We start from the raw sequence: 25,487 nt of genomic DNA, 5'->3' as shown, positions 1-25,487 counted from the left end.
GAGGGTTTGAGCTATAGGGAGAGGCAGAATAAGCTAGGGCTTTTTTTCCTGGAGTGTCAGAGCCTGAGGAAAGATCTTATAGAGGTTTACAAAATCATGGGGATAAATAGCCAAGGTCTTTTTTCCTAGGGTGGTGGAGCCCAAAATTAGAAGGCATAGGTTTAAGGTGAGAGAAGAAAGATTTAAAAAGGACCTAAGAGGTAACTTTTTCACACAGTGAGTGTTGCATGGATGAAATGTGCTGCCAAAAGAAGTGGTGGACCGGGGTACAATTACAACATTTAAAAGAGCACCTGGATGGGTACATGAATAGGAAGGGAGTGTGTTGCTGGAAATTGCTGATGAAGGGCTCCGGCCCAAAATGTTGATTTTCCTGCTCCTTGGATGCTGCCTGACCTGCTGTACTTTTCCAGCAGCACACTCTCAACTTTGATCTCCAGCATCTGCAGACCTCACTGTCTCCCACATGAATAGGAAAGGTTTAGGGGGTTGTGGGCCTAATGCTGGCAAATGGGACTAGGTCAGATTGGGATGTCTGGTCAGGTTGGATGAGACACAATTTTGTTCACGGTAAAATCCCCAAAATAACAATGACAACTGGGTTGTTTTGGCATTGTTGGCTGAAATAAGAAAGATTTGCATGTATTTAGTGCCTCAGGCTGTCTCAAAACACAACTCTCAATGCATTACCTTTCTAAGAGTAATAAATGTTATGTAAGCAGCCAATTTGCATATAACAAAGCTCCAGAAGCAACACTGAAATGAATAATCATTTGTTTGTTTTGATGGTGATTGTTGGAGAATGTTGTTTTAGACACTATTATCCCTTGAAAAGTGTTATGGGATCTGCTCCGATCAACTGAACAATCAGGTGGGCTTCAGTTTAACGTTTCACCTAAAAGATGACATCAACAATGCCGAATTGCATGTACGGCATAATATGATGTGCCTTTAACCCACAACTTTTTGAGCTTGAATCAAGAGTGCTACGACTGACCTAAGTAGGACCATTTTTTTTACCTTAATCCTCAAATTAAGGATAATTGGAGGTCAAGTCACTTACACCACAATTCCAGATACTGGTGTTAAACCATCTATCTGCCATTCTATAACAAGCACATCACTAGAGGAAACAAAGTAATGAACAAAACTACATTAAAATAGGAGAAAAATATAAGAGCAGTTTTGCTAACCATGAGAATCTCTGCCATGTGCATATTAACACCTTATTTACTGGCATACATCCCCATACAATTTCAAGTAAAATGCTTAAATTTGTAATATTTGGTTACCTTCGAGCCAGTGGAATTTTTAAAAACCTATTTACTCTCTTCCTTGCTTATCCACATTGTAAGCTAAGATTTTGTTAGCAAGTCCCTTTTAGTTTTTCCAAAACGAAGCCTCTGGAGAACTTGCTGATATGATACGAGCGTTCATTTTAAGTGCGAAACATTGGAATTTGTTGAAAAATATATTTTGAAATGAGATTGATCCAAATTGATGAGATACTCTGAAGGATACATGGAGGTGATCAAATGACATTCACTCAATGAGCTCATCATCACATGATATATAAGAGGCAAACACTTTGAAATCATTATTTCAATACTGGCTGGATTAGATTTTTGACACTACTTTGATTGGACTTAAATGCTGTCTCACGAAGAACATCTGGACATCTATCTTGCAAACTGTAAACTTCTAATAAAAATTATTTCAGGGAAAAATAATTGAAACTACGCATTGTACTATATAGCCACACATACTGTAAATGTAATTTAAAAACTGATAACAATCTGGTGAATTCGGTAAGCGAAGCTAGGATGAGATACAGGTAAAACCAAATGTAAAGAAGTGAACAATTTGATAGCATAAACCTGAAACAGATGCTGTTCTTGAAAAAAAAACTGTTAACTGAAAACAAGATGGATTGATGCCATCCATAGGAAGGATTTATTTTCCACTTCTCATCTTGCCCCTTTTTCTCACGAACTGTCTCACTGTAACTCCACATACAATGACAATTTTTTAATGCTTACATCCCTTTAAAAACATTTTATGCAGCGAGCTACCAAAAATGTACCAGCCAACTTGCACACATCTGATTAATACCACACGTGCATATTTTAATCATTCACTGTCACTATTGTAACAGCAGTTGCTGAGTCCTGCAATAGTAGTTCAATGCCATTTTATATACAATTCAAACTTTGCTTATTTTAACTATGCTTAGAATGAACAGGAATTGCCAAAATAAATACCAGACTTCTGTTTTGCATTCCTCACAATGAGGTAAGTTTTCAAGCTAATTCCTTACTTAATAGACAAACTATGTAAAGCAATTGCAGGCACAGTGATAGACAGCTCTGCAATGAGTCCTTTCAGAACTCACTGAAAGAGCCTACTATGACTAAAGCGAATATATGGGGAACTTAGCTTGGCCTGATATTGATTTTAGTTTCATCTTGTTTCAAAAATACAGTGAACATAATTGATATGTTATGCAAAGGAAAATTAGTGTTGCAATTTTTGTTACACTTTAAGTGAAAAAGGTTCACACTAGTCTTTAAACAACTACATTATTTATTCATCCAAGTGTTTCAACACATTAAATGTTCTTTTACTACAATGAGACCATGAGGAAAGTATATATTGCAAATTATTACTGTACTCCTGCCAAGTGTGCTGTTCTCAGGCCAGTAGACCAAACCATTTGGGAATCCCAAATCCAACAGGAAATTCCAAGCATTTGCTGTACCATTTGCTCTCTTTCCATTTCAAGAACAAGTTCAACAGTGATTGTTAGCTTTGAGGCTCTAAATATTTAAAAGGTACTGAGAATATTTATAAATATGTAAACTCTACTGTTTATACCATTTACAACACTTTGAGATAATCAGTAACAAAACAAGTAACATTTGTAGTAGTTAAATACTACCACAGATATGTAATATCTTTTGCTAGCAATAAGTAACTCGAGTGTAAGCACAGCTTTTACTGAGTGACATAAAGCTGTCATTGCTTACTAAGCTCTCTAACGGAACAGACTTTTGTTCATTGGTTTGTTGGTAAATGAGGAAACGAGGGGCTGAATCCTTGTTCGGCCAAGAAGGCAGGACTAGAGGTGGCAATTTTGTGTCCCCGAGTGGTGTGTTGGCTTTTTGACTTGGTTCCCTCCCCACCCCCACCACAAGATTTTGGATTAGACAATGTTGTCCTGTATTCTTCGCCTCTTAATGGCTTCATTCAAGGTACTGTCTCAATCCTGGCTAGATTTTGAACCCTGCATACTAAGTACTAATTAGATAAGGAGGCCGACACTGAGAGCCTGGCAACTGCCTGGTGATAGGGTGGACATCAAAGCCAAGTGGTTCGTTGTGAATGGCACCATTTTGAAAATTGAACTGTTGCTCTAGTGTCCAGGTAACTATTCACAGTACATGTGACTGTGCTAACCTTCCAGGCAACTGAGAATGAAGGCATCTTGCTAACCACTTTGGCATCAATCACCTGTGCCAGTTTCTTATTGGCCATTTGTTGTACATAATTGGACAAGGCTCCATGAGACGGCCGCTTATTTAGCTGTCTCCTACTAAATTTCCCCCTGGTTGTTTCCTGGTCTGCATTTCATTCCAATATCAGAATTCAGCCCCGAGAAAGGAAATTCAGCACAAAGCGTGTGGCTAGAAAATCTTACAGGCTTTTGTTCAGTTAAGTACTAAATACATAAATCGTAAACAAATTTAGTTTGCAATGCTTTGTGGAATGCTGGTCTAATCTTATTGAGATGTTGGGAATCTAAGTTTGGATCTTGCTTGGAGGCATTTTCATTATTGAGCTAAATGTAAGTTGACACTTTGGCATTTAACATTTGCTGCTTTATTTCAAATACTAAATAAGTTCATTTATTTAAATTCCTTTGGAGAGTGAGAATTCTTTTAGAAGGTTGGTTAAAATTCTCCATTCTCTGTGTGTTATTGAAACCCTTTGCCACAGTTCTAATACTTAACAGCACAATGATATATTATTGCAGAGGACAAGACTAAACATGAATGCAGCCGCAGAAGAAGGCACTTGCTTCAGGGGAAAAGATACAATTAACTTTCTGGGGACTGGGGTGTGCCTTAAATCCATAGTAAACAGTAAGTACTGAGGCAGGGCAAACTGCCCACACTGACTTTGCCCATCTGTGCATGTATAGCTGCGGGATATTTTTAAAAAATGAACTCTTGAACAACGGCTGTTGCATGCTACACAATGCTTTCCTCATCAGGAGTGGCTAACATATCACGAGCTGTTGGGTTACAGCCAAAAATCAATGAAGAAAAATTTACGTGAAATTCAAAACTGTCATCCCATTTGATAATTATATTTCCTTGGCATTTACACAGAATCATTATAACTAACTAACATTTTTACTCTGTTGGAATTTTAATGTGGTGCAATAAACTAGATTGTGCTTCAAAGGTTTCTATCTTTCCATAAATGCAAAAATCTGCTATGCACTGAATGCATACTGAAGTGGTGGACATATTCTTCTTAAATAGGTCTCTGCTTTTGCTACACCTAACCTACTGTGCAGACACAGTCTTCCCAAAGGACATGAGAAATTTGTTCTCTTGTCCAAGGAGAGCTGGAACTTGAGCTGTGGGCATAGTGAGACTTTGTTAAATAATTGGCTCCTCTACAAAACAGAACAACTACGCTTTCTTTGATTGAAGATTAGTGAAATAAAACTTGAGATAAAATTTCACCAGAGACTTGGTAACACCTGTCAAAGACATGCTTGTGACCACAATGCTCTTGATAAACCATTGCCTAAAGACAAGTTTTCTTCTGGTTGCATTTTTCGAAAAAAAAGGTCTTATATTTGATAAAAAAAAAGTCAATGCCTCACCAGAAACTATAAATGAAAATCACATAAGAATCCATCTTTTTCTCTCACACTGCAGCATGCAGAGTTTAGCATTTCACACAGCGTATTGTCTAGGTAATTCTGTTGTATAATTGGAAGAAAACTAGACAATGGAGAGCGTATCAGCTGTCTGAATCCTCAGAGAAGAAAGCTTTAGTTTGAAATCGACAGCTTGGTTGTAAACATGGGATCAACCTGCACAACATTCCAGAATAGCAGGAACATGTGCACTGCTGGAAAGGCTGTTATTTGTTGGAGATACCAAGTCACATGCTGTGATTAATCACAGTCATGAAGCTGACCCTGTTAATCTTGTAGCAGTCGGAGGGATTGTATTGGCTCTGTAAAAAGAATGAACTTTAAAACAGTCAAGCAGTAACACATGTTGTACTGCAAGATCCACATTATTTTCCTATGCTTCCCAAATCTAATCAACTGCAAGGTCAATTTTGTGATAACACTTTCACCAACAAATTTCATAGAAGTACAGAGCTAATACTGGATCAGGCCACACCTGTTTTACAACCATAAGGTGTCTAAGGTCCAATATGGCAGAAGGCACGTCCCCATAATTAAAGAATTACAAATGCACAGCATGCAAGACACCGAAATAGATGCCCAGATGCACACATGAAAAAGTGTTTGACACTTTGCATGCAAATTGAATGCTTAACATCTGTTTGAGGTTCCCTTTGCAAACTTTGTTTGCAGCTGACCATAGCTTGCAGGGGTTGTCAGGTACTTGGCAGCCAAACCAAAAATTCCTCAAAGAGACCAAAAGTAAAGTTTTGTTTAATTCTAGTAGAACCAGGTGAAGCTCCTAACTTCATATTAGAGTACTACTAAATAAACTCTCTTGATTGCCTCCCTCTCCAGTTGTTAGGCCTACCACTTGCATATATGCCCAATGGGTCTAAAACTGGCTCAAGAAAGCAATCTGGAGACCTATATAGACATCTTTACCAATGTTGCATGCTCTGCACTTTCACCGCAGAATTGCATTTGCCGTGCAGAATGAATGCACGCATACCTTCCATGATGGACCTTTAAACTCTTCTTACCACTTCAGCAGGCATCCACGCTGATGGACTTTGCTGTTGCCCAAGACAGGCAAGCTGGGACTTTGCTTGTTTATTCAGTATCATCACACTAACTTCAATTTCCTTTGGAAATTAATGGGGAATTCTTAGAAGAATCACCAGGCTAAGTATCAACATTTTGAACTACACCTCAAATGCACCTTCCATGGCTAACAGGACATGAAGAGGAACTTTAACCTGGATCTTCTGACTCAGAGGCAAGAGTGCTACCTAGTGAATGCAAGACTTACTATCGCTACTGGTAACCAATGATGGAGGCCAGAATTTCAATTCCCTCTGCTCCTGTTAATGGTATCTTTAGCTCCATACAACAGGAACAGCGCGATAACCACTCCCCAACACCATACAACATCCACCTAAGGCTGCGGGAATCTGTCAGGGACCAAGAACAGCCACATTGTAATTGCTTGTCCTACACTTTTGCTTTTTTAAAGGAATGACCGTAACATTCTTTTTTTATTTTTTATGGTTAGCATGATCCAACTTCTTGGCCGTAATTTTTATGTAAAAAAAAACGTGGATGGTCTCACAAGCTATTTTTTCATCATTGATGAGTGGAATCATATAAGAGAAAGAGAGAGAGAAGAAAGAGTGAGAAAGGGATCTGAGCAAGATCAGTGTTAGTTGATTAATACTTATTACTGACTAACACTTCTTTATGATGCAATAATATGGATTAGACACATTTATACTACATACATTCCCAACAAATCATAATATATCTGATCAAAATCTACATATTATAACCACTGTGCATCTTGCTGAATTTAAATAAAGATACTTAAGGCTTATTTGATCCAAATTTATGATTAGTTTTTCGAGATTGTGTTTCATAAGGAAGAACACTACTTTTAAATAAAATGAAGTCATAAGGAAACTGCAAGTTAAGGCGTTTATTTTGGTTGTGGTACAGCTGTATAATGTTTTATGAATATTGAGAGACTTTGCTCTGAGATATGTTTTGAGCTCTGCAGTTATATTAGCACCCTGCCATTTAGTGAAATTGTTCATTTGCATAGCGACGGCTTTATATTTTTATATTAGTCTGCCCAAAATTGGTTACTTGAAAAAATGTCATAATTCAAAATTATAGAACCAAATCAGTCAAGCACTGTATTTAATCAAAATATGAAATCTATGCAGTACAGCCATATTGTTATCTCGCCAAATCCATGTAATTATACAACATAGTGCTAAATGGAAACAACAAACAAGGAAGTGTATTGTGGTGGAGGAGGAGGAGTGGGAGGTTGTTACCATCAAGACACAGAAAGATATTATTGGATCATGAAGAAGTGTGAGGTATTAATCAGCTGGAACTGGTTTTGCTCAGAAACATTTTTGGCCCCAAACTCCTTGAACTTTTTCTGATATCTGATATAATGTCACCAAATCATTCTTTGTTTTTCAGTCTCATTTAGAGCAATAGGTATAGGTATCCTTTTAGCAATTTTATCTGTGCAGTTGTTCTACATCTTTGCACTGTTCTCTCGTAGAATATTCAGAAGAAGTGAAAATATTCACTGGCGAGTTAATAATCTGACGGACCACAACCAGAAATACTCCTTCCATGTCTGTTGTTTTATGCCAGCTGTTGAGTATGTAATTCTTTACAGCTCTAATGAGCTCCTAAAACCCATACAACTGGAGAAAGGAGGGTTCCCACTCATATCAGATGTGAGTAGATAGAGTGTGGCTTTGGAAAAAGCACAGCAGGTCAGTCAGCATCTGAGGAGCAGGAAAGTTGGCATTTCGGGCAAGACCCTTCATCAGGACTGGTTTCAGATGCAAGTATCCAACTGGACATCAACCCAGAATTAAGAGCCAGGACTCCAGTCTCATCAACTTGCCCACCACCAATGTCATGCTCAGTAGTCTAAAGTTCCTTGGATTTTTCTTACCACCTCTCTTAAATAGTGGCATCACATTAGCCAACCTCCCACCTCCGGCACCTCACCTGTGACTATCGATGATACAAATATCTCAGCAAGGGGCCCAGCAATCACTTCCCTAGCTTCTAACGGAGTTCTAGGATACACCTGATCAGGTCTTGGGGTTTTATTAACAAGTCCAGAGACAGTATATTCCTGTTTGGCTGGTAAGTGTCGGGGATGCTGCATGACTAGTGAACTTGAGGTTTTGATTACGAAAAAGAAGGGAGCATATGTCAGGTATAGACAGCAGAGATTGTGTGAATTCTTAGAAGAGTATAAAGACTGTAGGAGTATACTTAAGAGGGAAATCAGGATGGCAAAAAGGGTACATGAGATAGCTTTGGCAAATAGGGTTAAGGAGAATCCAAAGGGATTTTATAAAATGCATTAAGGACAAAAGGGTAACTAGGGCAAGAATAGGGCCCCTCAAAGATCAGCCATGCAGCTTATGTGTGGAGCTGCAGGAGATGGAGGAGATACTAAATGAGTATTTTGCATCAGTGTTTACTGTGGAAAAGGACATGGAAGATAGAGAATGTGGAGAGTAGATGGTGACATCTTGAAAAATGCCCATATTACAGAGGAGGAAGTGCTGGATGCTTTGAAATGCATAAAAGTGGAGAAAGTTTGAGTGAAATTGTTTATGAGTTTTCAAAGAAAAACCTCAGAGAAGAAACCTTCAGAAAGAGGATTGCAAACCTGCAACAGATCACAGTCAGTTACTGTGCCTTCAAGCAGTAAATCAGAAGGAACTTAGAATAATATTTGTTCTTACATTTAGAGTCATAGAGTCATAGAGATGTACAGCACGGAAACAGACCCTTCAGTCCAATTTGTCCATGCCGACCAGATTTCTCAACCCAATCTAGTCCCACCTGCCAGCACCTGGCCCAGGTCCCTCCAAACCCTTCCTATTCATATACCCATCCAGATGCCTTTTAAATGTTGCAATTATACCAGCCTCCACCACTTCCTCTGGCAGCTCATTAAATACATGTACCACCCTCTAAGTGAAAACGTTGCCCCTTAGGTCTCTTTTATATCTTTCCCTTCTCACCCTAAACCTATACCCTCTAATTCTGGACTCCCCCATCCCAGGGAAAAGACTTTGTCTATTTATCCTATCCATGCCCCTCATAATTTTATAAACCTCTATGACATCACCCCTCAGCCTCTGATTCTCCAGGGAAAACAGCCTATTCAACCTCTCCCTAGAGCTCAAATCCTCCAACCCTGGCAACATCCTTGTAAATCTTTTCTGAACCCTTTCAAGTTTCCAAGAGGAAGGAGACCAGAATTGCACGCACTATTTCAACAGTGGCCTAACCAATGTCTTTTTAAATAAGACCTTTTTAAATTTGATCTCTCTATTTTAAGCAGACATTGTTTTTGTCTTGAATTCCTATCTCAAAATCCTTTTATAATGGCTAATTGACAGAAGTAACCAGAATGAATTTTAAAAGAAAAACAACATATGAACATTATATGTTTTTGCAACTTTCTGCTCATTTTTGTTTACATATTGTGTAAAACATAGACTGTTGTAAATAGTAAAAAAAATGTGGATCGGATAGAAATGGTTGAAATAAATGTTTTGCACAGAAATATCAAATGTGCAGCTTGAGCCAATATTATTTACAAAGCAGACTTTAAAACATTTGTATTATTCTGGGAAAACTGTACAACTGCTGTGAAAACAATTGATATTTTATTTCCTCCAGTAAGTTTCAGAAGCATGGCTATCAAAGTATAAATCTCGCACTTTTTAGGTGTTTAATTTGTGGGATTGTTCACAGACTCACTAATATTTAACCAAAGTATATCTCAAAGTAAATTCCCTATTTGTTTCAGTATCAATTGTTATTTTGGTTCTTTAACTATAAATGCTACCTCCATCTGCATTATTTTAATCCTGTACTGTAAATGATTTGCAGTTACATGCAAGCAGTGAGTCATTCTAGTTATTGTTTGGGGTTTAATTTAAATAAGTCACCAATAGGTTTGCCATTTACCTGATATCTTACTGTAGACTAGAATGATGTCTTAAAGCGTTGTCATACGGCATTGAAATCGCAGTAGTTCTTGATGCTATTTTTATTACTAATTAAGGGCCTAAGTGATTCATAAAACATGGTCTATTGAAAGATGCCACATTCTTTATTATTTCCCATTCCATCCTTTAAACAGCGGAAATCACAGATACAAATCTACCATTTTGATGTCATTTAAATACCACAAAGGACAAACTATTTTAGACATTAGGTAATCAAATCCCATTTCTGAACAAAAACTGTTTATTTTAAGGAAGCGTAAAAGGTTAAGATTTGATCAACACCCTAGAAGGGTAATAAAGGATCGTACTGACAAATTCTTGCTGATTGTTTTATTTCTTAAACCAGAGTTTCTGCTATTTCCACACATTGTTTTGTTTTGTAGTGTTTTCTTGAAGTAAACTGTTAAATCCCAGAAGGGCTTTGCCTCCTATTCTGCTTCACAAGGAAATATGGTTTTCAAGCTTTCATTGCCTCCCAGGTGGACATTTGCAAATCTACATGACTTGTTCACACTGATTTCACATAATCTTCACATAAATACAGATAATCCACTTTGTTCAATCCAATATACCAAGTGCCTTGAAAACAGTTTGTGTATTATACACTTAAATGTGAATGTTGAGGATGACTTTACTTCACTGAGGGGTACAGGTGATATCAGGTAGTGTGTGTGTATATATATATATATATATATATATATCATGCGCATCCAGAGACTAAATATAATCTTTTTGATCTATTCGTTTGCTGTCTGTTATTTCTATATATAGACTAGTGCTTTGTAATCTCAATAAAATGGAAAAACACTAATGGGAATTTAGGAAATACTGGAATTGGATTGAATGAAGTCTGTGAGAGACTATGTGATGGCACCACTACAGAATAATAATATGATTTGGCTTACAGGAGGGTATAATAAAGGAATTAGGGATGGTTAGGAGTAAATAATACAGCTATAATTTAGCTGAAAGAGCCAGATGACATCATAAACCACACAGCCTGGGTTGTTTATGGGAATTATCTGCAGCAAGAGATTAAAGCATACTCTTTAGTCACAACTTATTGTATGCTCATTTTTAAGCAGACTGTAGAAACCTTTTATTGTGAGCATTTGAATGATAAAATATCACGAATTGGTTGATTGAATTTAGCTGAATGCCCAGATCGTGTAATAAAGTAGTGAGTTCAAGTTCAGGTACAAGAGGAACACCCAAACCAATCAGAAACGACTCCAATTCTCCACATTGATTTAAGGCCTCTAAATAAAAAAAAATGTTGTATTCATTGTTTCTTCAGGTTGTGAGCCATAAGCTTGACCTGAATCTGACTGCATGCTTTGCAGAAAAGACTGGGATCTCGAGATTTTCTGTTTCCTGTAGCTGAACTCAGATGAATGTTTTGAAAGTGCAATTAAGAGAAACAGTCTGTGTGCTGACAGGGATTAAGTGCTCTGTGACTGGAGGCACTGGTTTGCATTGATCTGCAAGGCACATTCCAATGCTCTTATGTCTGAACAATGAAAGAATTGATGAGCATTCACTTTTTTACCATAAGCAGATACTAATTTCACTATAAGAACAGCACTGTTCTATTCAATTTCATTGCAAATGATTAGGCAAATCAGAAATATTTCACTAATGGTATTTCACTACATTCAATTTCACCATTTTTAGGCACAATGAAGCTGGCATTTGCAGTTAATTGTTTCAGTTGCTTCAGTTAAGTGATAATTTATCTGTTCAGTCTTTGTCTTTTCAGTAACCATGGTGACATTATTTGATATTCCCATAAACTAAAAAAAAATTCAATGCTATTACTTCTGTCCAAAAGCGAGGACATTTAAATTGTTATATAGCACACTTCTACAAGCAATAAAGAGAGCTTTACACAACATTATTATTTAGGTATTTCTGCTGAACATGCAATACAGCAGATACGGCAACAAACAACTTTACATAAACCTTTTAAAAACATCTGGAATTCTAATTGCAATTTAGAGAGAAAACATCTCAGCTTTGTACATGAATCAGACCAGGATTTGGCAGGGAATCTGAATTGTGCAGAGTTCAAGGGGGCATGTTGGTAGGTCACAACCAAGGATTTTAATATGACCTTGAACCTGTGAACCTAAGTAGAAAGATCAAAGCTTCAAAGGTCCAGACCTCTACCACAGTCTGAGATGGGCTGATAGATTTGAATGCACATTTTTTATAACTTGTAAATTAATGAACAAGCACAGATAAAACATCAATTTGCAGAATATATTTTCAGCAGTGAATAGTAATGTTCTTTAAAATATTTGGAAGATCTGCCTTTAAACAGAAGATTGAAAGTGTTCTCTTCAGGGAAAATGCAGGATTGTATAATTCACTAAGAGCAGCAAACTATTCTGTTATAAAAATATGCTTCTTTTAAACCACAACGTGGACAATAAAAACTCAGAATTTGACAGTGATATAAATCAAGATTATATCTCTATCTTTAGCAATTCATCAGACTCAAGAACAAACTATGTATTTTTTTAATATCTAAGATGATATCTGCTTTACAGGTAAACCTATGCTCCCATTTGTGAGCACTGTGACTAACAACATCTTGTGTCCTGTCTTGCAATTACGAGACAGTTTAATTTTAACCTGGCAGATTAAGACACACTTACCCATGTTTTGTTGTGGTCTGGAAGATATGGTGTTAAAACAGTCATAGAACAAAACTCTCCCTCCAGCCTGGTGCAGCACTGGGCCAGAGTTGAGGAAAGTTTCAACGCTGAATCCTCATAAATGCAAAATTAAATAATGTTAGACTGGGCAATGGCTGAGGGGAAGTGGTAGGGAGTGAGGCAGATGGAGGGAAATGGCAACAATTGTAAAACAGTTCTGGTCCAAACCTATGGCTTTACTCATATTACACTACAAATCTGGGAATGATAGCTCTAGAATGCAAGAAATAGCCCACAAGAGATTGCATACTCCAACACGTTTTGAACCTGGTTTCGCACTGATGACATGCAAAGTTAAGTTGTGGAAGAAACATGTGACATATTCACAGAGGAGGCTTTGCATAGATTGACTTAGTTTAAAGGCCATAATAGTGCAAAATCCTGCCCTTAAGAGCTGCTGGCCATTTAGGGTAGTAGCTCTCTAATAATGGCAATGTCTTCAGGAGAGGTGACCACTGCCAGTGATGCACTGAGGCTTTCATCAGGGATCATTACGAGATCGCTGGAAAAATGGGATGGGCAATGAGATGGTCACTGGTCAATGAGGTGAATGGGGTCAGATCCAAGGACAGGAGACTAGGTTCAGCCAGGGTTTGATGTGGGACTCTCTGAGCCAATACCTAAGCAATCGTTAGATCCGGGTTGGGATGCGGGGGTGGGAAAATCAGGGATAATTGGTATCGTAGTGGGCCATTAATGAGACTAATTGCCTTTCTGCCACCAGCCGGACTGTTTTCATGCTGCTGGGATTTGGATGTTCAATCCCCAACGCCCAGATGCCATCATGTCTGTTTCAGCAGACTGTATTAAACCCTGCCCATTCACTTTGTATTCTCTCTTTGCAAATGCTGCCCTATGCTGTTTTTTCAGCATGTTCTGTTTGTTTCGGATTTCCAACATCTGCAGTCTTTTGCTTTTGACTTTAGTGTGTTTAGTAGTCAGATTGGGAGCTGATTCCCAAGTAGTATGTCACTTCCATGTCATGGCTAAATGGCTTCTGGTGTTCAATGGTGCAAAAATAGCAGTATAACTGCAACCAATCACAATCTACATGGTTCAGTAACATAGCCATGGCTCAGAATAATCCACAAATAAATGGCTGGAAACATTTAGGCTGATTGGAGAGCATCTGTGCTGGATTTATGCTTTGAAGTGACATTAATTTAAAGCAGAATGTGGCTTGCAACCAGTGACTAATCTTAATACACGCTTATTGAGCTCTCTAGCCATTGCAGTTTTCAATGTCTGCAGGTTTGTTTATCTGATTTATATATGCAAAAAAGGTTCCAATGGTATAGTGGGTGGTATCTCTATTTATAATCAACAGAGTAATACAGCAAATTGCAAAGGTTTTTGTTCCAGTTTAATTTGGTCTGCCTAGGTCAGCACAGTCTGAAGACAGGTTAATGTGCACATTTAAAACGTAAGATACATTAAATGTTTGCAGAACAAAGCCCTTCTGCACTGATTAATACTGTAATAAATATAGATAAACAAAAAGTGCACATTCATTTTGATGACAATAATGCAATATATGTTCAAGTCAATATATCACAACTATTTTATACATGACAGTTGATATAAGTATTTTTTTCCAATTTATGCTGTTAGCAGTTAACTCATCAGCCTCAAATATCTGCAACCCATATTCAACGCTGATGGAATAGTGAATTTTCATTATTATTTTGTTTTGAATCTTAAATCTTCAACTAAGATTTTCACTGAAATCCATGCATGCTCCAGATTAGTTGTCTTTTATTAACAAAGATTTTTGTTTGTAAATTCAGAACACTCTTCAAAATTGGCTTCAAAATGAACTGAACTGGGTCTTAAATTACTGAGTCTCTGTTACAGTACCTTACAAGCAATTAAAGAGATATTCTTGTTTGAACTCCTTTGTAATGTAGAAGAAAAGGTTATAGCTGCAGCTGCTGATTTCCCTCTGTAGAACTGTTTTATATGTCTGCACACCCATAGATTAAATGTTTCAGTCAGATGACTCCCCTTCAACAGATTACCTCTGGCACATTAGGCTTTGCACATGAATGTTGCTATGAAAACCTTCATACAACAACTGAAAATGTATATCAATTGCTGTTTCGGACATAAGGATTGGCAATAGGTGGGGACTAAACCTTATATAAACACAACTGAGTTATTTTATTTTTGTTTAATTTAGATAAAGTCAATCATATTTGTGCTCTGCTGAGCAATAGGGTATTCTTGTTGGAAAATATAAGATTATGAGACTTGATAACATTTACAGTTTGAATAGTTGCTACATTTATTTAATATATGACAAACATAAACCAACTTATAAATGCAGCATATTGACAATCATCAACAGCTAATACTCAAAGTACTGAAATCAACTAAAACAATGTTCAACTCATTTTGTGGTAGCTTGTCTCTTAACATCAGTTATTCCATTATTCCAACTTAGATGCCACCTGGCCTGCAAAAGTAAGGATTCCCAACTGACTGGTATGAACACCTGATGCAACTCTTCAGTTGGAAAAGAAACCTTGGCAACAGTAATGAGCTTCTATGTTAAGATGGATAGTCTGAATCTGGGCAGTCTGAAATCTAAACATTTCAAGGTCCTAAAAATTGGATCTTTCTTATATTTGAAGAAAAAATCAGCAAGACTGAAAGGGGCTATAGCATGTAGATATAATTTGTTCAATATTCTTACTTGCCTTTAGACTGCTATCTAAGAGGTTATAGTGCCCGTTACCTGCCTAGCAACTTAATTCAATGGAAATCATGATTTGGAGGTGCCGGTGTTGGACTGAACTGTACAAAGTTAAAAATCACAAAACACCAGGTTATAGTCCAACAGGTTTATTTGGAAGCACTAGCTTTTGGAGCACTGCTCGTTCTTCAGGTGGTTATGGAGTATAAGATCGTTGGACACAGAATTTATAGCAAAAGCTTACAGTGTGATGAAACTGAAATTATATATGTAAAAAGATCTGGATTGTTTTTTAAGTCTCTCATCTTTTAGAATGGGCATGTTGGTTTCAATTCTTTCATATGTAATTTCCAGAACTTTCTTAAAGTTACATTTTCAAGTGAACTTTAACAATAATAAACTTTGACACCAGTTCTTCATTCAGACACATGGAACACCCAATTTGCACCCCAATATGCCAACATTTTCATGCACAGGTTCGAATGAGACTTCTTCACTACACAGGACCTTCAACCAACACTATAAACCAGGTACACTGATGACAGTTTCTTCCTCTGGACCCATCTTGAGGAATCACTGAAACAGCTACACAGTGATATCAATGAATTTCTTCCCACCATCAAACTCACCATGGACTACTCTCTAGTATCTGTCTCATTCTTGGACACATGTATCTCCATCAAGGGTGGGTACCTCAGCACCTCACAATGCTACACTTCTACAGCTTCTACCCAAAACATATTAAAACAGCCACCCTCTAGAAAGAAGCCCTACGCATACACCGGATCTGCTCAGATGAGAAGGAACGTGACAGACACTTGGAAGTACTCAAGGATGCCCTCATAAGAATGGGGTACGATGCTCAACTCATTGACTGCCAGTTCTTCGTGCCACAGCGAGGAACCGTAATGACTTCTTCAGGAGACAGACACGAACTGCAACCGACAGGGTATCCTTTGTTGTCAAGTACTTACCAGGAGCAAGAAACTATGCCATGTTCTTCACAGCCTGCACACGTTATTAATGAGGAAGAGGACCTCGCCAAGACCTTCCCCATGCCTCCACTTCTTGCTTTTAAACAACCACCAAACCTCAAACAGATCTTTGTTTGCAGCAAACTGCCCAGCTTTCAGGACAACATCACACAACTTTGTCATGGCGGACACTGCAAGACGTGTCAGAGCGTCGACACGGATACCACCATTACACATGGGGATACCACCCACCATGTACGTGGCAGGTACTCAAGTGGCTCGACCAACGCTATCTATCTCATAAGCTCCAGTCAAGGATGCCTTGAGGCATGGTACATTGGCGAGATCGAGCAGTGGCTATGGCAATGGATGAATAGACACCACACAAAAATCAATAGACAGGAGTGTTCCCTTCCAGTCTGAGAAAGCTTCAGCAGTCTGGGACATTCGACCTCAGACCTTTGAGTGAACATCCTCCAAGGCAGACTTCAGGACAGGCAACAGCGCAAAGTGGCCGAGCAGAGGCTGATAGCCAAGTTTGATACTCATGGGGATGGCCTCAACCAGGACCTTGGGTTCAGGTCACACTACAGGTGACCCCACTGCACTACGCGCACACTCACACTCACAGACAAGCACACAGTCACAGACAGACACACATACTGACACACAGACACCACTACAGACCAACACACAAACACTCCTACAGACCCATACACTCATGCAGACCCTCTTTCATCCACAAACTCTATCTCATATACTCTCACATACACTCTCATACTCTCACCCACACACACACCCTCTCACAGACTGATACCCCATTACACTCACATTCATATACACACAGTCTCTCACAGACACTCATACCCCCTGCACACAGACACCCATATGCACACACACACACAATAGGTTTGTGAAGAGAATTTGTACTTGCAGAATTACAATTTATTTTGCTTAAAAACTGCATGAATCCAGGTAAGATTCTTTAAATACCTTTTTTAGATTAAAATCAATCTGAACATTGGGGAACAGACAGTCTCACACAGGACACCTCACACCTTCAATGTATTATCTGGGCCAACATGGCACCTATTGTTAAAGTTCACTTGAGAATATAACTTTAAGAAAGTTATGGAATTTACATATGAAAGAACTGAAATCAACATGCCCATTCTAAAAGATGGCAGATTTAACAAATAATCCAGGTATTTTTCAATATGTAATTTGCTACAAATTCTGTGTCCTACGATCTTATACTCTACAACCACCTGATGAAGGAGCAGCACTCCAAAAGCTTGTACTTCCAAATAAACCTGTTGGACTATAACCTGATGTTGTGTGATTTTTAACTTCAGTGGAACTGGTATTTATTTGGCAGAAGTACTGAAACAAAGAAAGGAATTTGTACTTTGGCCATTAGTTCTCCCATTACTTCATCCAATTGCGATGTTCCCTCCTCCAAGAGGCAGTAAACAGTCTGAGTTGCTGAATATTTATGGACACCATTGCATTGTTTTGTAATTTAGCAGAAGTATTTCTGACTATAAACCATGCTAAATAGTTATGAAATGTGTCACATCTTAGTGTGGGCTCAGATGATTTGGTATTAGTTAAATATGGAATGTGACTTCATGAGGGCTCAGCTAACAGGTTGCTGGGGTGGGGACTGGTGGGTGGAATCTGGAGAAACACAAGTGGAATTTGTGGATGGATCTCCCCAACCTATAAATGACATAGGCTGTGTCGAGAAATTTAGTAAAATCATGTGTGACATCAGTGAGGTCCTTAGTGACATCAAGAACAAAAATTCCCATTTTCCAACCAAGTGTTGGATGGTGAGACAAGATTCTCACTAGTGAGCGACAAGAGACTTTTAGCATGGATTATTACTTATTATCAACCTGATTACTACCCAATCTCACCTCATTAATGTACAGGTTCCCATTCTTCCACCCATTAGAAAGTAGATGCTGAGAATTTCCAACATGAAAGTTAGAGCGATTTCCTGGTGACTCCAGCTCACTGCTTACTCCTATCTTGGACATCAGTCACCAACATCTGAGGGCACACTCCATGGGCAGCACCTACATGAACACCTCATCCACAGGCATTGGCATTCACTAACAACTTAATGCATCATCATAGCACATCTCTGGTTTACTTAAAGTATGCTGCTTCATTCTACTTTAGAGTACCCTGGGACCTCTCATTGCAATGTTGCTACTTGGACACTACGTAAAGGAAGGTTACCCAACTTATGGTTTGGACTAGGGAGCATCTCAGGAATTCTTGCCAGTGAGGGCCATGATCTTTTCCTTATAGGGGTTAAGGAGCCGTAAGTTGGCCACCTCACCATCCAGCATGGCTCTTTCAGCCCCATTGTGAGTGGTTTTCTCCTGGTAGTGCTGCTGCAATTGGGGAAAGGTGGTGAGGTCACCAAGTGAGTGAGTAGGCAGTAGAGAGGCCATGCAAGGTTAGTGTGTGTTGGGTTTAGTGGGTGAGGTAAGGTGCTGCATTCGATAGTGAGATTGCTAAAGCATGAACTTTGGTGGGAGGTGTGTGCAATTGCAGAGATAGAGTGAGTGAGAAGTAGCAAAGAGAAGGTCATCTTGCATTTTACTGAACATTCCTCCAGATGGCTGATACTGCGCTGATCAAGGTGGCTATCTTGAGCCAGTCTGGCAGCTTCTAGGATCATGCCTCCTCTGCTGATCCTGAAGGAAGAGGACAGCCCTCCTCACCACTACTCCAATAACCAGGACCTCCAAGTTCCTGTCTGCAAAGTGGGGCACCAATTACCTCTCATTTCCCATGTCTGGGTCAATTGTCTTGAACTGTGCAGGGTCGCTCTCGACTGCAAGTGCACTACTGATGCAAGACATCCTTTTAGACATGGTGCTGGTATCGTGGATCCTAGTAATGGCAAGTATTTCTGTACATGGTGAATGGTGGAATCGGGCTAGCATCGGACAAGGGGCATCATAAGGACAAGGTACCCAGTTAATGAGTTGAATTTGGGATGATAATGCAAGAAAATTCGCCAGACCTTGCAGAGAAACTCTCCATGAAACACAGTGAAAATAGCACTTTGCTGATTTCTAGTAAGATTCAGACCTTTGTGTACAGCACACTTATCCATAGATTGATGAAAGAACCCATCTCCCCACAATTTCCTTCTCTCAATGCACAGCTATTCATGTTGGCTTTATGTCTGCAGAATTTTTTTCACAGTTCATACAAATTTTAGGCTTTGATGTCACAAAATATTATCAGTTTTGAAACAGAAATGCCACCCAGTGCTATTTCCACCTATTCACAACTAGCAACAAAGATAAACTGATGTGACAGCCAGCTGTTAAAGATACCCATGTTTTTTGGTTTGGACATCTGATAAATACAGACTATTTTTCTGAAATTTGCATGTAATTTAATCGCCTTTGAATCAGAACATAGAGGAAATGTTTGTTACTTAACAAGAAGCTAAATCATTGTTTCCAATATTTCAGATAAAGCCAACTTGAAGTGAAATATTTTGAAGACTTAAACACAACAGGAAGATACTCAAAGAAGTCAACTGTAAACTGACATTACAATGAAACTTTCACTGTATCCCAGGGAGTGCCAGAACATGTAACTACAAGCCATAGATTCCTGTGCTGTTCTGCAAGTTAATGTGAAATTAATGCTGTAAGTTGCACTGAAAATCAAATAAACCAAAAAGGTAAAACAATGATCTGCAGGTCAGGCAGCATTTGTGGAGAGGGAAACAGAATTAACGTTTCAGGTTGATAACCTTTCAGACAGATTTATAGCATATGTCAAATTCTGGTCATGTTTCGAGATATAGTGGTGAGGATGAAAGAAGGCATGCTCTGGTGACTCAATCTACCAGCTGACCCAATGTTAAAAAAAATGCAATTGTCTGAATTATTGTTGCCAAGAGGTAAGCTCAAGTAAAATGGCATGGTGCAAATGTTCAGTCTCTGTGGGAGAGGGGTGTGGTGGATAGGGAGCCATAGGTACAAGCAGGGTGTGGGATCTGGTCAGTCCCCTGTTCCTGGAAGCAGATTGGAGGCAACTGCACGGCTGGTAGGCCTGGTTAAATTGCTGCATTGGTGCTCTGGAACGCCATCTTAGCTATTAGATTATATTTTCGACCCTCACTCTTCATCAACTCTCCATGCCCCCATGGTAAATCAATGCCAACTCTTCCCCTCCATTGGCTGCATGGACTGCAGTGCTTAGCTCTGATCCATTGGCTGTGGGATCTCATTAGTAGATATACTTACTGTCCCTGGCATACCCTCCTGCATTCTTCAATGAAGCAGAGTTAGTTTCCCTGCTGGGCGTTTGCAGTAATTAGTAATGGCTTCATGGTCACCATTAGACTCACTAGTTCCAAATTTATTAATTGAATTCAAATTTCACAATTTGCTGTGGGCCTCTAGATTACTGGCCCAGTGGTATTACTTCAACACAACCATCTTGCATACCTGTTTGGGTTAAGTTGTGTTTAAATATTTAAATGTATTTGTGCAATAATGAAGTCATTTAAAGTATCAGATATACTTTAGCACAAGAGATGGCCCAAAATATGTCTATGAGTTACATCTTTATTTTCTTAACTACCAACCTGAGTTTTCAAGTTTGGCTCTGCTCCCTGCATTCAGTCTAGACAGATAAAAATCAATTGAATCATACATAAACTAGCATTTGTGTCTTCATGCAACATTAAGCATATATTCTGTAATTAGTTAGCTTAATGAAGAATATGAAGCTGTAGAAACATTGAAGAAGTGATATTGTGTAAGATGTGATACAGGAGATGCATATGGCAAATGGGTGGAGAGATGTCTGAAGCGATTAGCACAGTGTATGACAACAGTAAATAAAACTAATGGGAAACTGGACTGTTTAGCCAGAGGAATAGAGCAGAAGTCTTATGAAATGATTCAGAATTTGAATCAGGTACTGCTCCTGCCTGATGTAGAGATTAATGTATAATCCTTGTTATCATATTCATAAAACGTCCAGGCATCAGAAAGGGTGCAGTAAATGAATATCAGGCATTAGCCACCTAAGTAATTAGAACTGGCAGCAGCAACAGAAGCAGAAAATATTTACACTGGAGTCAAGAAAGTATCTAGGGTTATCTTGTTCAAGTGTCCAAACTCCTAACGAGCACAGATAAGATTAACATTATATGTCATATGATCATAGATTCTATAAGAGGGAATTGCCACAATCTAAATAGCAGAAGATATACATAAAGTTTAGATGCTACATATTTTGCAAAGGGGGTGAAAGCATGGTAATGACTACTTTAGAGGCACTAGTTGTCACACCAACTTCAAGAAAGGCAGTTAAGAGCTAGAGAAACTTATTTGGAAGGGCATGAGATGTATCACAGGATATGATATTTCTTAGATATTAGGATCAGCCAGTTGGAGGTCTTTTTGAGTCTGGTCAATAGGTTAATGTGTTTTAATACTAGTACCTGAAAATACAAACAGGAGCAATTTTTAACTTAACCCACTAACTGTAAAACTGACAGAATGCATTAAGTGTCACACCCTGTCAAATTTTCTTTTTAATGGAGCCTTCATACATTGACAACAAAACAGAAATTGCTGGAAAAGCTCAACAATTCTGGCAGTATCTGTTGGGAGAAATTGGAGTCAACATATGCATTAAAGTTGACAAGGTCCAAATCATGTGGTAATCTTATTCATCAATCCCCCCTGAAGTGGATTTAGTTAAAATTTTCTCAAGGAATTTAGTAAGAAGGTGGTCTTAGTTGACAATATTTGTGTATAGGAGAAGACTAATCTGGATATGCTTACAACAATAAGAAAAAAGTGACATCACAGCTTCAGGGGTCAAAGGCAGATCAAATAGGAAGTTGTACATGGTACAGCTGGGGGGAGAAAGGATTAGATCATATAGATGACACAGTTTATCTTGACGGAAAATACAAAGTGGGCGATCATGACTGCTCAAATGTTGTATTGCACCTCAGCTTAAGGTGGGGGTGGGATGGGTGGGTTGCAAACTACCCAATGATTCATTATCACCCATTCTCTGCAATATTCTGAGTCAAATTCAAGTACATTAGAACAATGTCCTTTATGACTCAAGTTAAAGGTCATGTCAGAAAATTGAGTATAGAGACCCATGACAGAAAGGTCCATAATCTGTTGTAGTAATCCAGTTATTTGTGTGTTATTCACACAGCATGAAACTGTCCAAAATCAGCCTATATTTGATCCTATTGTCCACTTTGACAGCTGATCATGGCAAATGGAAAATTTCACATTGCAACATGAATGTTTTCTGAGGTTGATATATTGTTGATTAAACTTTAGCTTGGCATTTGTTACATGCAACATCTAATATCATTTTGGCATCAATAATTGCTCTCATTGATGTAAAGCTTTCTACAAAATAAATTGTTGAGGGAAGACCAGATACCTGATTGTTTGCAAAAACTGGTGTAAATGCCTCACTATGCATTAACTATGTCATGGAAAATACATTTTTTTCTTGTATCTGCAATTGTTTTTGCAAACATTGTAGAGCTTAAAATAGACCAAACCATTTTTCCTATTGACTTTATTGCTTTCCTATATAAAATAGATAAAAATGTTATATATTTCTATCACAAGTGGAGGAATTTCTCAAAATCTTGATAAGAGATACTTAGGTTACTGGGCAATCATAGTTAAGAGACTCAGACAAGGAGTTCAACAGAACAGCCATATGTCCCACAAGAGGAAATATTTGCACGGCTGTGAGGAAAGAGCAGAGGAGTGAAACTAATTTGGGTATTTCTTTCAAAGAATAGGCATAATGAACCAAATGGCCTCCTTCTGTGTTGTATGACTCTATGTTCTGATTTGGTATCCAAAAGTGTTAACGTGTGAAAAGTATTTTGTTTCCTTCCAATCCACAGTTTAGATATATGAATATGCATAAGTTTTTCCATATGTACTAATCTAATTAGAGGGACAAGGCCTACCAAAGTAACCAGCCAATGAAGAAAACACAATGCTTGTCTTATTCAAATATTGCTGGAAACGAAAACATTTTCTAATTTTTACTTTGGCCAGAATTGCATGGAAAGAGGAAACTGCAGCTTGAAATTTTACATCTAATGTAAAAAGAAATGTTGAATGTTATTTTAAGTTTCAGTGACTTTAAATGAATACCATTATAACTGTCATTCTGAATTCTTGTAGTTATCGTTTCGATTTGTAGATGGTATCGACTCAGGATCACAAGTTTCTGCATGGGTTTTCATGTGACTGAACAGATTGTTTCTTGACCCACAGATCGTTGGGCACATAGGGCATGAAGTCCCACAAGATATGTGGGATCTGGAATGTAAATTTGCTTCCCTTCCTTCCCTTCTCTGCTCTTGTTCTGCACAACATGGCCAAGTGTAGCCATTTTACTTCGTAGTCAAATAAAGCAGCACGTTTTTTATATGGGATCTCTTCTCAAGAAATGTTTGCTTGGTCTGCCTTCAGATCAATTGCAGGACGACTTGTGCAAAAGACGCTGATATTTGGTTTGATCAAGGAGGTACTGCTGTAAACTTCACTGGGTTAGACTACAGTGTAAGTAGTTACCATACAGTGCAAATCAGCTTTCACAAAATACATCTTGAGGGTTATTGGTGCCTGAACATCTATAGCAGATGTGAATTTGCAACAGTGCCAGTGCAAAGTACCACTAAATTTATGTAGTGCAATTACAGAATTAAGGTTGGATCTGAATCAAAATGAAGAGAGACTTGCTGTTTCAGATTTAAGATTAATTTACAATACGACCCTACATTTCCATGGGTGCACCCTGCACTCCATTCATAACTTTGATGGAAAGACAATTTTCCACAAAGTTACATATGAAATTTTCATGTAACTACCTGGTCCGCAACTTCAGCATCAACACAAAATAAATCTGCTTTGCATTGTTTTAAAATTGCAATGTAAATTTATTCTGAAGTACAACCAGTAAAACTGATGATCCTTTTCCATTTGACTTGAATTAGTGTAAATTGTGACAAAAAGAATCCTATCAGTCAGAGCACATTACTAAAGATAAGTCACTTAATAATGGCAATTAAAATCTAATCAGTAACATTTCATATTTTGCAATGTTCGCTTTGAAACTCTTCTAGTAGGTTGAAATTATTCTAATTAGTACATAACCATAGATGTCTTCAAGAGTTAAACAAACTCTCTAAATAGATAAGGTTAAGACACTACTCAGTCATTATCCTACTGTAATGAATATTTATATTGGTACCATTTATTTGACCTGACACATCTCAGCATTCATTCATAATGGTATTCGGACATGTCATATACAAAATATGCAAAAATAGGAAGGCAGAGAAAGATCAAATAGCTGTTGAATTTCTTCTATTCAGTCACAATTCACTAAGTAAGTTGACTCTCAACCTTCTCTACCTTTCAGCAGGCATGCAATCTTTCAGCAAATTGGAAAAGATGTTCTATAAAATGCTAAAATATTTAAAGAAAATCATAGGTGTCATTGATCAATTTATTCAGACACACCTCAGTTGTAACTTGAATCCAGGAAGGAACACAGCCACTGCACCACAAGAGCCCCTTTCAAGAAATTTATATATTTATGTAATTTGCTGTTTCCTGAACTGATTAAAAAAAGCTTAGAAAGCAGCAGTGACCATGGAACACAATACCAAACATGTCACCTAGTATTCAAGACTATTTCAATCAATCTGTATGGACAGGTTCTCTCACATATGACTGACTCTGGCTCTAAATACATTTCTGGGGCAGATGGGACTTGAACCTGGACCTTCAGACCCAGAGCTGGGACACTGTCATTGGACTACAAGAGCACTACCTACTTTTCATATGCCATTCAGCTTTCTCTTGAAAACTGCAATGTGTTTGCTCTCACTGCATATTATGGCAAAGATCAATGATCCTCTGTGAAAAAGAGAAACTCCCCAACATCTAACCAAGTTCTCAGCTCCTGCAGCTTAAACATAAATACTCAAAGTTTGTGAAAAGATTTGTAGCTCAGGTGCTCGTTGTTGTGGTT

General features: G+C 38.2%; 1 long non-coding RNA gene across 1 annotated transcript in view; it reads left to right on the top strand.

Annotated features, from left to right (window-relative positions):
• LOC122562479 overlaps positions 1-20,026 on the top strand; it is a 47,720-nt gene extending 27,694 nt beyond the window's left edge. The window contains exons 3-4 of the long non-coding RNA XR_006315325.1: positions 4,034-4,142; positions 19,898-20,026. This is a non-coding gene — a long non-coding RNA (uncharacterized LOC122562479). The remainder of the gene's footprint in view (positions 1-4,033; positions 4,143-19,897) is intronic.
• Positions 20,027-25,487: the final 5,461 nt, after the last annotated feature.

The sequence above is a fragment of the Chiloscyllium plagiosum genome, chromosome 25 (assembly GCF_004010195.1).
Source record: "Chiloscyllium plagiosum isolate BGI_BamShark_2017 chromosome 25, ASM401019v2, whole genome shotgun sequence".
Lineage (NCBI taxonomy): Eukaryota > Metazoa > Chordata > Chondrichthyes > Orectolobiformes > Hemiscylliidae > Chiloscyllium > Chiloscyllium plagiosum.
This window is presented reverse-complemented; position numbering and strand designations above follow the sequence as displayed.